The sequence below is a fragment of the Diachasma alloeum genome, unplaced genomic scaffold, assembly GCF_001412515.2.
Source record: "Diachasma alloeum isolate Michigan unplaced genomic scaffold, Dall2.0 Dall_scaffold_00705, whole genome shotgun sequence".
Taxonomy (NCBI): domain Eukaryota; kingdom Metazoa; phylum Arthropoda; class Insecta; order Hymenoptera; family Braconidae; genus Diachasma; species Diachasma alloeum.
Genome location: NW_021680837.1, coordinates 209579 through 210460, shown reverse-complemented (window position 1 = coordinate 210460; position 882 = coordinate 209579).

Below are 882 nucleotides of genomic sequence, written 5' to 3'. Positions count from 1 at the left end.
GATCGATGAATTTTCTCAAGTCAATATAAGTGACAATTTACCACTCACCTGTGGTAAAGCGCACATCCCCTACGGACTCATAGTGTAGTCCACTTCGACTGGAAATCTCAGTATTGAGAAAATTTTCACCCCGGTAGGAGGATGTCACGAGGACTAGTAGCACGATGATTTTCACAATCATGTTGTTGAGTTGAAAACACCAACTAAACTAATGAGGATGAGAATAGGCTGACTATTTAAATAGTTTTTCCCCTCTCTGTCTTTTTTATTCAGCAGCATCAATCCAGCTATTGTGAGCGTTATCAAAATCTAACCATTTAACAAAAAGCCTATTTCCAGATTTTTTCAATAATTTTTCTACAAGATACACATCAGAATGTTTTGTTTTCAGTAATTCTTCTTCATAAAAACTTCCACTGATCAATTCATTTTTATAATCTTTCAATTTGTATGTCACTGGATTTGTATTATTAACTTCTCGGACAGTAAAAATTTCTGTTGTCCAATTGGGGGTATAGCCTTTCTCAAAAACATGTTTCATCTTGCTTATACGAACTTTATCGCCCACATGGAACTGTGGTTGCCTTCTATTCGCTCGAAAGTCGGCGTAAAGGATACGTAATTTTTTTGCATTTTTGATCATTACATCGACAGGTCTCATACGAATCGTTCGATGTTTTTTATGATTATACTCATGCATGAGATCTGGTAACATATCAATCCACTTATAATTTCCTCGCAAACTAAACTGTAGCCACATTTTACTTTTTAATGTTCGATTGAATCTTTCACATATAGACGCCTTTAAATTACTAAAGGTAGAGTATAAATTAATATTATATTTCTTCATCAATGCTTGAAACTCAGAATTGTAGAATTCTT